A 16,219-nucleotide genomic window follows, 5' to 3' on the forward strand; every position below is an offset into this window, starting at 1 on the left:
TTACCCTCAGCCAGTGGTATATCGCAAAGTCTGGCAGGGCTGGCTTTCTTACACTTTGTTTCACTCTACTCGCCCCAAAAACGTAGTGGTAAGGCCCTGATTTTTTTTTTTTTTTTAATTCAAGAGCACACTGTAATAACCTTCTGGATTCTAGGCTCGTTTCACTACATCCTGCTAAGCTAAGTTCTGGTGCACCTTTCCTCTTTCTCCTCTTCCACTGTCATTTGCTACATCTTTTGCCTGCCGCACTTTTCTGTACTGCTCTTCGTCTCATTTACCTTCCCTGGGCAGGACGAGGGAGGGATAGATGGGGGAGGAGGAGGGGTGAGAAAGCAGTGAAAGGAGGGAATGAGTTTCTGTTGTCTGGTCTCAGAAAACGTGAGGAGCTTTGTATGTGTCCCCGCTAACCTATCTAACAAGCACAACAATAGAGGAAAAGAATATCCACTGGAAGAGAGATAAAAAAACGAAATGCAAAAACAAGCAAAAAAAAAAGAAATAGCTGTATAAAAAGGGAAGCAAAACAGGAAGAAATAAATATCAAGAAAATATATATAAAAAGCGTTCAAAAGGAAATGTTTTTGTCCTCTTACACCGTTCGCTCCTCGTGTGGTGGTGGTGATGGTAGTGGAGGTGCACACATGAGTGGAATAGGCTTAGCAGTCATGTGGTGAGTGCCAATACAATTGTCACATTAAAAAATAGATTAGATAAATTCATGGACAGCGATATTAGGTGGGGTTAGATACACGGGAGCTGCACGGGAGCTTAGGTTCAAAGGAGCTGCCTTGTACAGGCCTACCGGGCTCTTGCAGACTCCTATGTTCTTATGTTCTTATGATGGTGGAGACTGTAGTGGTGGTTGTAGTAGGTAATTTCAGATAGTGTGCAATGGCGACGGAGTTGTCTCTAATATTAATGGCAGAGGTTGAGACGGCGCTGTTACTGTCCATGCTGGTGTTTGCAGTGGTAGTATACGTGTTCATGGATGTGGAAACGGTGGCGATGCTGGTTGCAATACTAGTGACGGAGTGGCTAGTGGCGGAGTGGATAGTGGCGGAGTGGATAGTGGCGGAGTGGATAGTGGTGGTGCAAATAATACCCTCGTTCCTTCCCTCTCCCTGTATGCAGAACCTTTGACACGACTTGGCAGGATAACAGGGGGCAGGGCAGGATAGCAGGCAGGGCAGGATAGCAGGCAGGGCAGGATAGCAGGCAGGGCAGGATAGCAGGCAGGGCAGGATAGCAGGCAGGGCAGGATAACAGGCAGGGCAGGATAATAGTGGCAGGTCAAGATAACAAGGGGCAGGGTAAGATAAGAGGGTCAGGGTAGGATAACAGGGGCGTGGCAGGATAACAGGGGCGTGGCAGGATAACAGGGGCGTGGCAGGATAACAGGGGCGAGGCAGGATAACAGGGGCAGGGCAGGATAACAGGGGGTGGGACAGGAGGACATGGTAGCGAGAGAGTTGCAGGGTGGGTAAGTAGGGTGGGGTAAGGCTATGGGTGAGTGAGGGTGAGCGGGGGATGACTAGGTGGAGGATGGTTGGGAAGTAGAGGAAAGGAGGGCTGGGTGAAACGGGTGGTTGGTGGATGGTTGGGTTGTAGCGGTTGGTGGTTTGTATATTCCTGCCAGCCTTCTGCAAGCCATTATGCAAATCGCTTGGTGGTAGTCAATATTCACAGGCACTTAAATGCTCCCTGTGAAGTTGCATCGACCCGCTAACCGTCCAATCCTCCCCGATGCCACCTGTCCGGGAGCTGGTGATGGCTTAATTGACCGTGGCAGGTGAGGGAGGAAAGTAAGATAGAAGGGGAGGGTAGAGGGGCAGAGGGTATGGGAAGGAAGGGATGGATCGAGTTACATGATAAATTGGATTCAGGAGATTGTAAACAAACATACACTTACAGCCTGGCGTTCATCCAAGTGGCACATGTTGTAGTCCTGTTAAGAGTGACTTTTTTTTTTTTTACAGCAAAGGAGACAACTCAAGGTCAAAAAATAGGAAACAATAATGGAAAAAAGCCCGCTACTCACTGCTCCTATAAAAAAAAAAGAGTTCAGAGGAGTGGCCGAAAGAGAGGTCAATTTCGGGATGAGAGGTGTCCTGATTCCTCCTCGTGTAATTCATGTCCTTTGTGTGTGTGGTGGGGGGGGGGGATGCTTTTAAAAGTGTTCCTATTTTCCCACTAAAGCTGCCTCGCATGTTCTCCCTTCCCACAGTACAAAATATATATAATAACCTTGGTAATATATTCGAGGGCCTGTTTTCATAAGTTCCAAATCTGACCGTTTTCCACGTCCAAAATGATGAACTTTAATGGAATGGAAGAAAACAAAGAGAAACCATACTTAAACACTCTCTCTCTCTCTCTCTCTCTCTCTCTCTCTCTCTCTCTCTCTCTCTCTCTCTCTCTCTCTCTCTCTCTCTCTCTCTCTCTCTCTCTCTCTCTCTCTCTCTCTCTCTCTCTCTCTCTCTCTCTCTCTCTCTCTCTCTCTCTCTCTCTCTCTCTCTCTCACTCTATATATCTCTCTCTCTCTCTCTCTCTCTCTCTCTCTCTCTCTCTCTCTCTCTCTCTCTCTCTCTCTCTCTCTCTCTCTCTCACACACACACACACACACACACACACACACACCGTGGTTTAATAGCGAAATTAAACAATCAGTCAATGAGAGAAAATTGTTTTACAGGTTAAAGAAAGAACAAAGCACGCCCGAAAACATTAGACTTTATAATGATGCCAGGCGACGAGTAAAAAGACTAGTAGGTCAGGCAAAGCGTAGATATGAAGAAAATATTGCAGCCAAGTGTAAAAATAATCCGAAATCTTTCTTCAGTTACATAAACAACAGAAAGGCGATCAAAAGTGGTATTGGACCTTTAACAAACAGCGACGGTGCACTAGTGATTGACAGCCAACACATTGCAAACCTCTTAAACAATTACTTTTCCTCGGTGTTTAATACTAACAGTCTTCCTCTCGCTACCACTAACACCAGTACTATTGTAAATCTCGAGCATGCATTGCCTAATTTTGAAATAACAACCGATGAAGTCCTTAAAGTTCTCCATTCACTTAAAACAAATAAAAGTCCCGGACCCGACAAAGTATATCCTATACTGCTTAAAGAAACAAAGAGCGAAATACTCTCCTCCCTCACTACCGTATTCAATATGTCCTTGCGACAAGGCATCGTCCCTTCGGATTGGAAAAAGGCTAACGTGACACCGATTTTTAAGAAAGGAGACAAAAAAATACCAGGTAACTACCGACCCATTAGTCTAACTTCAATTGTAGGTAAGCTACTCGAGAGCATAATTAGAGACAAAATTGTGAGTTACCTCGAAAGCCACTCATTAATTGGGGATTCACAACATGGCTTCCGTAACAAAAGATCCTGCCTGTCAAACCTACTGACCTTTTATAACGATCTCTTTTCAATTTATGACGTAACCAAATCAGTGGACGTAGTCTATCTTGATTTCCAGAAAGCGTTTGATAAAGTCCCACAACATAAATTACTTTATAAATTAAAGCAAATAGGTATTGATGGTCAAGTAAACCAATGGATCGCGAATTGGTTGAGGAACAGACAACAAAGAGTGGTGATTGACGGATTTAACTCAGAGTGGGCGCCGGTCACTAGTGGCGTCCCTCAGGGCTCGGTTCTTGGCCCAGTGCTCTTCATTATTTACATCAACGACGTGGATGTTGGACTCAGTAATCGCATTAGTAAATTTGCAGACGACACAAAGATTGGTAACTCGGTTCTCACTGACGGAGACAGGCAAAGCCTCCAAGAGGATTTGCACAAAATTTCAGCTTGGTCGGATAAATGGGAGATGCCCTTTAACGTAGATAAGTGCCAGGTCCTTCAAGTTGGAACAAAAAATAAGAAGTTCGATTACGAAATACGCGGCGTTAAACTCACAAGCGTTCAATGCGTTAAGGACCTGGGGATTAAAATCGCGTCAAACCTCAAATTCTCACATCAATGCATCGATGCAGCAAATAAAGCGAACAGAATGTTGGGCTTCATTAAAAGAAACTTTTTATTCAAGAATAAAGATGTAATACTTCCGCTCTACAATAGTTTAGTCAGACCCCACTTGGAATATGCGGTACAGTTTTGGTCTCCCCACCATGCAAAGGACATTGCTAAACTAGAAGGTGTTCAGCGTCGAGCAACAAAAATGATCCCTTCCTTGTGCAACAAATCCTACGAAGAAAGGCTTTCCACCCTTAACATGTTCTCTCTTGAGAAACGTCGCCTCCGAGGAAAACTGATCGAATGTTTTAAAATACTTAATGGTTTCACGAATGTAGACAGAACAAAATTGTTTATGATCGATGACACTTTGCAAACGAGGAACAATGGCACAAAACTCAAATGTAGACAAGTAAATTCAGACTGCACCAAATTTTCTTCACCAACGTTGTAGTGCGAGAATGGAATAAGCTCCCACCATCAGTGGTCCAGTGTAACACGATTGACTCCTTTAAAAACAAGCTCGACCGTCACTTCCTTGAACTTAATATTAACTAGAGTAGAAAAGCAACGTTTTGGAGCCATCTGAGTAATGTAAAATCACTTAGGTTTAAGGACAGACCACCTAGTCTGGACCATGGGGTCTGTGTGGTCTGATTTTCTATGTAAAGCTATGTAAATCTCTCTCTCTCTCTCTCTCTCTCTCTCTCTCTCTCTCTCTCTCTCTCTCTCAAGCCCTTCCTTCTTTTCCTTCTCTTTCCCTCTCTTCCCGTCCTTTCTCCTTGCTTCCGGGAGGTATCTAGTAAATAGTGCACACGTATCACGAAGGCGGTACAGCCACTTCCCGATATAGCGCCTCCTCCCCCCCGAAGGATCTGCATGCCAAGAGCGTCTAGCCGGCTGTTCGCTAAGACGTGTAATGGAAGCGAGAAGGGATAGAGATGCATGTTTATGGCGGGGGGGCAGAGTCGTAAATGGGAGGCGTGTGTGCATGCGTGGTGAAGGATGGTATTGGTATGGTGACGGTGCTTGTGTGTAGTGGTAGTGTCGGTGATCGTGGGGGTTGTTCTGTGAGTTAGTGATAGGCATGGTAATGGTGGTGATAGTTGTGATGGTAGTGGGGATGAAGAGATATATAAGAATGGTTCTGGTATTCCTATTGACTTACCGAAGTTGGAATAGATAAAAATAGACTACAGTGGTATGGTCACGTGATAAGAAAAGTAGACAGATAGATAGAGATGGAGCTAAAGGGCAGGAGTAGGAAAGAAAGACCGAAGCGGAGATGAAGGACTTGCATAAGGATGGATTTGATTTGATCGGTCCGGAGGAGATCTGTCAGAAGCATCGCCCACGCATAGAAGTAGGAAAAGAAGTCTAGAGAAGGAAGAGGTTTTGGTATTTCTGCACAATGGATGAAGGGACTGGAGGTGATGTGTGATGATAATGGCGTGGGTGGCGGTTGCTGGTAGTCGTAGGTATAATGAGCGATGAGAAAAGTGGTGATGTGTAGTGAGGTCATTGATTATTTTGGTGGTATAAGCAATACAGGGAAGAGGACGTACGTTCCCCCCCACTCCCCCCGACATACACACTTACCATCATATTACCATCACCAACAACCTAGCTGTGGGTCACCATATACAGCACGCCCGCTTGTAACATCACTATATACACTACTTACAGCACCATCATTAACACCATCTCCAACATAGCCACACGCAACACCATCACCATCTTTTTTCATCACTAACACCTTATTGAGTGTCACAACCACCATTTTCATCAACAAAACCATTTCAGAACTCCCAGGAACTCGTCGCCCTCTCCTCCCTCCTTGCAGCTCCACCGGGTAAAGCAACTCGAGTTAGAGGTAAAGCAGAAATAGAAAGAAAGAGGGAAAGGAATGCCCCTCTCCTCCCCTTATGCAAGACCTTCACGCTCCCGCCGCAGCATATATCGAGTTTGTTCATACGCCTCCCTTCCCTTCCCTTCCCTTCCATTCCTCGCCTCTCCCTTCCCCCTCCCTGGAATGCAAACACGAGAACGAGATGAATATGACCTCCGCCATTTCTCACCCCTTACCCCCACCCCCCTATCCTCCCTCCAGTCTCCTCTTGCTCTCTCCAATCTCTCCTCCTCACCCTTCCTCCTTCCTTCCTCCAGGTAAGCAAAGGTAATACACTTCATCCTCTTACGCCTCATTTTCCCTCCCCTAACCTCGCCTTCCCCACTTACTCCCGGGAGATGAATACCTGGAAATGCTCAGATCACTGTTCGGAACCCGATTGATGCTAAACTCTGTGTGTGTGTGTGTGTGTGTGTGTGTGTGTGTGTGTGTGTGTGTGTGCAAATGTATTGGAGTGTGTGTGCGAGGGTGTGCGTGTGCTGGCGTACTGGAGATAATTTGTTTTCTATTACCATCAGACTGAGTGATTGACGTGACGAGTGATTGACAGGAAGAAGGGAGGGGGTACCTTGAGCCATCACTCACCTTCGCTAAGTGTTGACATACCTTTAGCAGTAGATAGAACGCACCCTTGCCGTGACGTCATGATGGATGGGAGGGAAGAAGGAAGGTAGAGAAGTACAGAGAGGAAGGATAGAAGAGGCCAGGTATAAAATTACGTCAGAAATTGAGTTTTGGTGACATTCGATTTGTTATCAGTGAGAATGTAAATGTAGGGCATATTGGAAAATCATATACACATATAATATCCAACACGAAAAGGAATACACGAGACAAACAGACAGACAGACAAACCAAAAGACATACATAGAAACAGATACAGACAAACAAAGAATAAATTTAATGACAAGACAATATACGTTGAATGAAGGAAGGAAGGAGGGGCATGATAGAGAAGTGAATGTGAATGAGCCGGAGTATGGCAAGACTTAGCTAGTGAGAAGGGTGAAGGGTGGAAAGGAAAGAGGAATCGCAGCGCATACATCATAGAGGAAGGAGATGAGGAAGGCGACGTGAATGTGGAGGAGACGGACAGGGAAAGAGAGATAAGGCGTGCAAGGAGGAGGAGGAGGAGAAGCTAAAAAGGAGCAAACAAAGACACAGAGGAAGAGAAAGGATGAAAAGAAACAACAGAAAATGCGAGGATGAAAGAAAGATTACAAGAAAAAGAGAAGCAACGTAAAGATAAAGTTGCAGAATAGGGAGATAAAAAAAAAGAGAGGAAAAGAGGAAAAGATGACAACAAGGAAAAAAACAATGAGCAAAATAGAGAAACGGAAATACAAAAAAAACAGGAAAAGTAAAAGAAGGAGGGGAAAGAAAAAGAAAGAAAAGTGAAACAAGAGAAGAGTGATGGCGACCAGAAAAAAAAGTGAACCAGACTGATGAAGACGAGAGAGAAAGAAAGAATGAAAGAATTTACGATGAAGTGGGAGCGTGAGAGTGAATAGGAGGAGATGGAGAGGGAGAAGGAGAAACAGAGAGGGCGAGGAGTGACAGAGCGCGAGGAGGGTTAAAGGAAGAAGGGTGAAGCTGGCTGTAACGGGAAGTTTTGGGCGCATGAAAGTAAACACGTGGAGACCGGGCAACCGCGTGAAACCTCGTAAACAGAAACTGCGGAAGGAAAGGAAGAAAGAAGCAGAAAAGAGAAGGAAGCGACGGAAAGAAAGAGGAACGGAAATTTGAGGGAAAAAGAAGGGAAAATTATCAAAAAAGGAAAGAAAGAAACATGAGAAGAAAGAAGATGAAAGGAAGAAAAGGCGGAAATAAAGAGGAACGAAAATTTGAGGGAAATAGAAGGGAAATTATCAAAAGAGGAAAAAAAGAAGGACTGGAAGAAGATGAAAGGAAGAAGAGTGCATCAAGACACCTCTCCACCCGAAATTGACCTCTCTTTTGGCTACTTTTTACTTTTGTGGGAGCGGCGAGTAGCGGGCTTTTTTTTCTCTCTCTTTTTGTTGCCCTTGAGCCGCATCCTTTGCTGTGAAAAAAGAAGAAAAAAAAAGAAAAAAAGTGGCACGAAAAAAAATGAAAAAGAAGGGAAAATTATCAAAAAAGGTAAGAAAGGAAGAGAGGACGAAAGAAGAAAGGAAGAAAGGACGGAAAGAAGGAGGAACGAATATAAAAATAGTGAAAAAGAAGGAAAAATGATCAAAGACGGAAAGAAAGAAAGACTGGAAGAGAGAAGACGAAAGGAAGAAAAGACGGAAAGAAAGAGGAGCGAAAAGAAAAAAAAGTAAAAGGAAGGAAAAATTATAAAAAAAAAGGAAAAAGAAGGACGGACGAAAGAAAAAGAAAGGAAGAAAGGACGGAAAAAAGAGGAACCAAAAGAAAAAGAAGGAAAAAGAAAGGAAAACTATCAATAAGTAAAAGATAATGAAAGAAGGGAAGAAGAAAAGTTAAGTAAAGGTAATACAGGGGCACACATTAAGCTGCCCTATACATCACCTCTCATCTCCGTCTCATCAACGCTTGAGGCTGTGACGGCAAGGACCTACTATCACGAGACACAGTGCAGGGGTGATATCCGAGTTTCCACAGCTTACACATCAACCAACCAGCCGTAAAGGGAGGACAAACATCTCAATGGACCCCGCCAACAGCTCTAGCCGGGTATCGAACACAAGCCAGATGATTTGTCGCTAGGCATGATAACCACCAGACGGCAGAGGAACGTTTGGAAGCATTAAGATAAGAAAAAAAATGTAAAGAAAGACATAAGAGAGGAGCGCAAAAGAAGGAAAGTGTGCTTCAGAAAGTAGAAAGAATGAAGCCGTGAGAAAGAAGGAGACACCATATGAGGAAGGCGGTGATGAAAGAATGTCCATAAAAAAAAAAGATGGAAAAGAGAAAGAGGGAAGATAAGTAACAGGAGAAAAAGTGAGATCGGGAGAGACAGCCGGAGGGAAAGAAAGTAAATGTGAAAAATAGAGCAAGAAGGAAAGGAAAAGATTGAGGACGAGAGCAGGAAGGATGGGAGAAGTGAGAAACAACATAAAAGAAGAGAAAGAAGTGAGAAGAAAGAGAAAAATAAAAAGCCCGAGATACTGATTGAAAAGAATGACAGAGAAGAAGGAGGAGGATAGATAAGAGATAGAGAAAAAAACAATGAAAGAGGAAAAAGCGAAGGACAAACAATAAAAGACGGAAGAAAGAAGAAAAATGAAAAGAAGAAAAATATAACAAGCAGAAAAAAAAGCAAAATAAAGAAAATGAAAGATTAAATTTATGGACAGAAAATGTTGCACGTGGTTTACATGGAGAGAGAGAAAAAAGTTATGACAGCGTTGAATTTTTTTTTTTTAATATGCAGTGGAATGTAATTTGATGTCACTGACTGCGATTAATATATACTCAGGAGAAGCGATTATCTCTCTATCTCTCCATCTCTTTTTCTATTTACCTCTCTCTATCCTTTTATCTGTCTAGCTATATATCTATCTCTGTTCCTCTCTCTAATACAGGTGAATCTAACTTAGCAAACCTCAACCAAAATCACATCAGGACACCTGCTTCTTATTGCTGTTGTTGTTTTCCTTCTCGTGTTTCTCGGCTACTTTCAACATCACTCATTTACCTTTTAAAAACTCCATCACATTCTTTTATCTTTTTATTCACTTTAACTTCCAACACTCCTCTTCTTTCAGTCGTTCCTCTTCTCTTTATTTGTTTTCATCTCTATTTTTCGCAGCCTTCTTTACACCTGGGTCCATTTTTCTTCTCGGTTTCTATTCACAAAGTTCCCGTGATTTCGTAGTTTCGCGAGTCAGTGGAAGAAATCACTAAAAATCCTCAAGACTGCCGTGAGTGAGCGCGCCGAGAAACGTAAACGTTCTCTTTCTCTCCACGATCAACAAATTAGCGGGTCTTTTTAAGAGCCAAGTCAGACCCTGCCGACGCCCTGCCCTGCCCCGCGGCGAGCTTCACAAGAGGCGATAAATCAATGTCTGTCATCTGATAACTCAATGATTCAAGACTCTCCGCGCTGGATTTCTCTTCACCCTTTGCTTTTACGTACCTACTTTTGCTACACAGACAGTTTTTGGTTCTTATTATGAAAGTAACTGTAAGGTAAACGGCTATCATTCTTCTATCCTAATACTTTCACTGATTTTCATCTCAATAGCTATCCAACGTAGAACATACCATATCATAGTTATTATTATTCTCTCTCTCTCTCTCTCTCTCTCTCTCTCTCTCTCTCTCTCTCTCTCTCTCTCTCTCTCTCTCTCTCTCTCTCTCTCTCTCTCTCTCTCTCTCTCTCTCTCTCTCTCTCTCCTGATTGTTTCTTTTTTCCTGTAAATCCTGCTCTACACTCTTTTCAAACTCCTTGTCTCTATTTGTCTTTCTTCAAGTGTGTTTTATTTTATTTTTCCTTTTCTCTTTACTTTAACTCTAACCGTCCTCCTTCTGTTTTTCCTTCCCACTTTTCCTCCGGCTTGCTCTCGATATTTCTTTACCCGTCTGGTTCTTCCTCCTCTTTATCCTCCTTCTCTCATACTTATTCACTCTCTATCTCTCCTCACCTCTTCCCTTCTTCCTCTCTCTTCACACTCTCAACACCAATACAATTTCCCTTGAGCACGCTTGGTATTGCTCTATAGTGATCTCATTCTCTATTTCCTGTTCCGACTTGTTCGTTTCACCTACTCTGTTTCTCTTGCTAGGCTCAACCTTCGTAGATGATCAATTAACTTATTCCTGTCACCTTCAGCTTAGCGTGTGCTTACGGAGGTTCTAGCAGCTTTTTGAGAACAGGTTGTGATGATAATGATGAAAAGGTTGATGATGATTATGATGAGCATAGTTGTGATGCTGCTTGTGGTGAAGACGGAGATGACAGAGGTAGTAGTGGTGACAATGATAATTATGTAAAGTGTACAAATTGTTGAGAGAGAGAGAGAGAGAGAGAGAGAGAGAGAGAGAGAGAGAGAGAGAGAACAAAGACTCATACAATATTGACTCTACCTATGAACAAAAACAAGAAGAGCATTATGATGGGTTCGTATTGCTTAATCCTTCCCTTTAGAGGCGGCTAATAACAGATGGGCTGGAGACCAACAGCTTTTGTCAGCGTCAATTCAGGGTAGTCAGGGGACGGTCGGGGTGGGGCAGGGCGGCGCAATAATATGGAGATGGCTCATTTGGCATTCCCTCAGTGGATCATGAGGGCGGCGTAATGCCCTCATCCCTGGCACACTGAACGCCACTTGACCGAGGCCTCTCTTTCGCCTCCTTTTCCACGAGATCACTACTTGTCCGATTTAGTGGATGGAGTTGGCTAAAAGAACAGGAATAAAAGCGCAATAAAGGCTGAGAGATCGTGGAAATAGAGGCCATTTACCCGCCGAGCACTGTTACCAACTGCAAAGTGACTGAAAGTGCAAGATTATTGTGTGTGTGTGTGTGGGGGGGGACGTGTGTGTGTGTGTGTGTGTGTGTGTGTGTGTGTGTGTGTGTGTGTGTGTGTGTGTGTGTGTGTGTGCTCACGTGTATTACATTCCATTTAAGCTCCCTAGACTTAGATAAAACAATTCACACACGCTACAAGCATTGGACGGCTTGCTATTCATTACTTTCACGCATTTCTATCTTTAGTAGTTAGAGGGCCAATGTTTTCCCGTTGGTTTGAAATGTTAATTTTTGGCCACTGGCTGGACTGTATTTTGGAAGGATTAAACTTCCCCCAAAATGCTGTTGCCATTTTTTGGGGTGATTTCTTTATACTTTTCTCTCAATTTCAAATTTCGGCCCAAATCGTACTAAATAATTTGATTATATTAACCCAAAATATATTCTGTATACAAAGCAAACACCCAATATATTCCTAAAAGTAATATAATAATTAAGATAAAAACACTTCGTTCAACAACTCAAACTTTTTTTTATATTCTTGACTTCTAAATTGTACATCCAGTGATAATCTCACAGCTCCAACATGTTTTTTTTAGTTCTTTCGGTCCACCATCTGGCTGGTTCTGGTCAGCTATTGTAGGATAGAACTTGAATGTTCATTTAGTGTTTATATTCATAGTTAGATGGAAGGATCTCCTTCATCTTCTTCAATTCCTAAGAGTGCCTGGTTGATATTACTGTTTCAGGATTGTGATTAGTGTTTGCCATTCATGGGCAGGTGCAGCTATCGAAGGCAGGGCACTAACCTCTGTCAAAGGTTTTTCAGATGACAGGAGAGAGTTGTAGGCTGCCCAGGTAGGGATTTTATGACATTTGCCACTGCCACCCTATTGACGTGCTGGCTGTTCTGGATCTTGTATGGCTGTTGACTCACCAAGGAAAGCTGCAGTAGTTGGCTGCTGTGATCGCTCAGGAACTACAGGCTGGGTGATATCCATGGGTTGAACATCCCCTGGAACCTGTTAATTGATCGTCTGGTGTACTGATATCCATGGTCTGGACATCCTGTGGCGCATTTTGATTGTCTTGTGTGACGACATCCATGGCTTGAACATCCCTGGCTTCAGTAGTGCGCATGATTGCCCTAGAAAGTAGCCACACAGAGTCTTGTGCAGAATAGGGCTCAATTGCTCCCACATCTCCAGGATGGTATCCAGCAAAGATAGTATCTTCAGCTGCCTTTGCATTAGATGCATGGCAGCAGATGAAATCTGGGTCAGTCAGGCCCTTCAGAGAGCGGTCCCTGGATTTTTGTTCAGTCAGCCTTAACTTCCTTGTGCTCTGTGGGTCAATATATATATATATATATATATATATATATATATATATATATATATATATATATATATATATATTTTTGCATTGATACAGTGCGGTGGCTGTTGCATGTAGGGTCTGCTTCCCATCTGGTGTGTCCTCATTGAAGTCACTGGTGTCGATGGCAAAGAAAATGAATGTCTCCTTGCACATTGTTGCTGGCAAATATTCTCCTTGTTTCTGAGTTGCCTCTATTACTGCATTGGGCAGTTGGTTTTCAAGCCTCAGGATCCTTGTGTAATCTACTGAGCTGCCAAATCCATGCAGGAATTCAAGGAGCTTCTTGCTCCTAGTGGACTAATGAACTGCATTGCCAACAGAGAACAGTTGTGTCCATTTCAAACTATGGCGGAATGGAGCATCTGTTTGTTTTGGCTTGTATGTGACTTGGCGCTTTGACTTGAAGCAATACATGATATTCTGACTGATGGCTAGAAGATATCGATGAATGGTGGCAGAATGGACTGTGTATGTTTCAATGTTTGCAGCGGGTCCTGCAACCAACCAGCGAATGCAGGCATAGAGTGCTTTTGGAACATGTTGTTCAGCATCTTCATTGCTCAGTTAATCTTTGAATTCCCATGGGTGCTTGTTCTGGACAGTAATGGCAGCTCGAAGTATAGAAGCACTCTCGAACAGTTTCCCAATGTGACTTTCAGTAGTCTTTGCCGTAGCATCCTCCATGGCATTATCGTGGACAGCTGTTGTGAACACATGGTCTGACTCATTCCGCCGTTTCGATTTTCTGAAATGGGCATCATAGATGTGAGAGGTGATCTTCTCCTTGATATCTCGTGTAGATGGCTTCATGTGTACACCATTGGATTCAAGCATATTAGAGTAGGCCGACTTGAGGTCTGTCATGGTGACAACTTCTCCAGGCTGGAGTAGAGTGCTAACTAGGCTGAGAAACTCATTGTCTGAGACTATTTTGCCAACATTAGCTTCTTGCTGTATGCATTGTCCTCACTGCTGCTGGTTGCACCACGCTGGACATCTTGAGCCCAGATTGAGAGGTGGTACTCTACATCAATGGCACGAACATCGTCCTAGTGATGGCACTTAGCTGCACCTTTCAAGTTTGATTCTTGCTTTCATCAACATCCTTTGCAGTTGCTTCCCTGCACTGAATGTATTTTTAACATGAACTGGCTCATTCCTGTCTTCTTGGCAGAAGAAACACTGCTTTACATTGAAAGGAGTTGTTGCTGAATGAACGTGTAAAGTGAAGAGCCTCACTTTCAGCAGAGTCTGATACACTTGTAGCTGCAGAAGGACACCGTACACGCCTCTTTTGTAGATGCTGACTCTCTCCTTCTTGGCAGGCCTTCTGGTATTGTGCCTTGGCACACTCAAGGTGACCACTGTGACTAGTAGATCCATAACATTTTCTGTGCCCCTTTGCTTTCATATCTTTTAGAGTGGAGGCACTGTACCCATACAATCCTTCCCACTGATCTGTGCATAATCAGCATCTCCATACTGTCCTCTTTCATTGCAAACTGGAGGAACTTTGAGTAGGCCTCCTCCTGATGATTCAGAGACTTGGACACCAGTGCCAGGCTCCTGAGACTGAATACACGGTTTGAAATCAGTTTCTTGTCATGGTTTCTTACTAGTGCTGAGCTCCATCTTGTGTAACTACTCCTAATGGCTCATGCATTTCAATCTGCAACACACGAAATTTAGGGTGAATGTAGATGTGTATTTCTTATTTCTAAGGCTTTAAATATCATGCAGAAGTTAGCTGATGTGGATCATCATTGTATCTTTCTGAAGAGGAGAAAGTGAGATCTCAGTATTATATGCTGATTTGGATGGGTCGTGGCTGCAAGGTACAACAAGAAGTTGGTTTGTATGATCATTAACAGGATGAACAGTCATTCTGTATAAAGACATTGTTAGGTGGACTGAGATAAAAAATGAATATATCAAATGTTTTTACAAATCATGGAACAAGCAAAAAATATAGAATAGTTGCACAGCAGAAAAATTATATGCGCTCTCTTAGATTGAATGAACGATGTAAAAAATTGCCTGCTTCACCTACATCTATTTATTACCTATAATCAAGTTTGTGATTATTAATTACGGGGCAATTTAGATCGACCTTTAAAATGCAGACAGAAAATACATTAGAATATTACACACTTAATTTGCCTCCTTAACGTGGCCATACAGGCAGCCCGGCCCCGAGGCAGGTGTTCCGGGCCCTTGTGTTAACAAGCGGCCTTGTGGGAGCTCTTGGTACACACGATCAAAGTCACGCCGCCCTCTTGCCGGCTAATTAATGTTGACTTCCTACATAAAAAAGAGGCCTAACGGGAAGGTTAGCCAGCCATTATTAGGGCTCCTAGGCAGGGGCGACCATTAAACAGCCATTTATCAGGGCCTCTCGGCAGGGCCGGCAATCAGGCAGCCATTCATCAGAGCCTCTGGGCAGGACCGGCCATTAAACAGCCATTTATCACGGCCTCCGGGCAGGGCCGGCAATCAGGCAGACATTTATCAGGGCCTCTGGGCATGGCCGGCAATCAGGCAGACATTTATCAGAGCCTCTGGGCAGGGCCGGCCATTAAACAGCCATTTATCACGGCCTCTGGGCAGGGCCAGCCATCAGACAGCCATTTATCAGGGCCTCTGGGCGCAGCCGGCAATCAGGCAGACATTTATCAGGGCCTCTGGGCAGGGACGGCCATCCGCCAGCCATTTATCACGCCCTCTGGGCAGGGCCGGCCATCAGGCAGCCATTTATCACGGCCTCTGGGCAGGGCCGGCCATCAGGCAGCCATTTATCACGGCCTCTGGGCAGGGCCGGCCATTAGGCAGCCATTTATCTGGGCCTCTGGGCAGGGCCGGCCATCAGGAAGCCATTTATCACGGCCTCTGGGCAGGGCCGGCCATTAGGCGGCCATTTATCACGGCCTCTGGGCGGGGCCGGCCATTGGGCAGCCATTTATCTGGGCCTCTGGGCAGGGCCGGCCATCAGGCAGCCATTATCAGGGCCTCTGGCAGCGGCAGACATCAGGCAGCCATTTATCAGGGCCTCTGGGCAGGGCCGGCCATTAGGGAGCCATTTATCAGGCAGCCATTTATCAGGGTCACTGGGCAAGGCCGGCCATCAGGCAGCCATTTATCAGGGCCTCTGGGCAGGGCCGGCCATCAGGCAACCATTTATCAGGGTCTCTGGGCAGGGCCGGCCATCACGCAGCCATTTATCAGGGCCTCTGGGTAGGGCCGGCCATCAGGCAGCCATTTATCAGGGTCACTGGGCAAGGCCGGCCATCAGGCAGTCATTTATCAGGGTCTCTGGGCAGGGCCGGCCATCAGGCAGCCACTTATCAGGGCCTCTGGGCAGGGCCGGCCATCCGGCAGCCATTTATCAGGGTCTCTGGGCAGGGCCGGCCATCAGGCGGCCATTTATCAGGGCCTCGGGGCAGGGCCGGCCATCACGCAGCCATTTATCAGGGTCTCTGGGCAGGGCCGGCCATCAGGCAGCCATTATCAGGAGCCTCTGGGTAGGGCCG

The sequence above is a fragment of the Eriocheir sinensis genome, chromosome 43 (genome assembly GCF_024679095.1).
Source record: "Eriocheir sinensis breed Jianghai 21 chromosome 43, ASM2467909v1, whole genome shotgun sequence".
Classification (NCBI taxonomy): Eukaryota; Metazoa; Arthropoda; class Malacostraca; order Decapoda; family Varunidae; genus Eriocheir; species Eriocheir sinensis.